Source organism: Callorhinus ursinus, unplaced genomic scaffold (assembly GCF_003265705.2).
Source record: "Callorhinus ursinus isolate GAN/ISIS: 27379988/994484 unplaced genomic scaffold, GSC_fseal_2.0 scaffold7, whole genome shotgun sequence".
NCBI lineage: Eukaryota > Metazoa > Chordata > Mammalia > Carnivora > Otariidae > Callorhinus > Callorhinus ursinus.
Window position 1 is genome coordinate 15,517,973 of NW_027397069.1, and position 609 is coordinate 15,518,581.

A 609-nucleotide genomic window follows, 5' to 3' on the forward strand; every position below is an offset into this window, starting at 1 on the left:
CTGAATTCCTGAGACCAGACGAAATCCGGGTCAACTACTCCTCCGCCATCTTGCTCCGCCCTCCGATCTGTAGGTGCTTTCATCTGCCATTTTATTTTTCTGTTTTCTGTTTGTTCATTTTATATATTTTTTTTTCTTTTTTCAATTCCTTGCATTATTGTGATCTACTCATACATTTTGGGGACTCCATTTTTCACCTATCTAGTGATTTTTGTGGTTGTTCTAGGTATTACATTTGCTGGGGTGTCATTTTAAGTGTGAGTAAAGTATAGAAATGCTACCTGACTTTGCATCCCTTTGCTCATCTTCCAACTTTTAGAATATAATTGTTTTAAATATTTCTTATACATATATTTAGAGCTGCATAACACAATGTTACAATTTACTTCAAATGTCAAAATTTAGAACCTCAAGAAAAGAAAATTCTCTTGCACTTAAGCATAGTTTTGCTTACCATGTTCTTTCTTCCGTTTTCACATTCCAATGTACCTTTAAAAAAAATCATTTAATTTTTTGTTTAGAGAACTTCTTCCTTCGGTCATTCTTTCAGGGTAGACAGCAGATATATTGATTTCCCCTTCATTTCTGGAGTACATTTTTGCTGAGTAT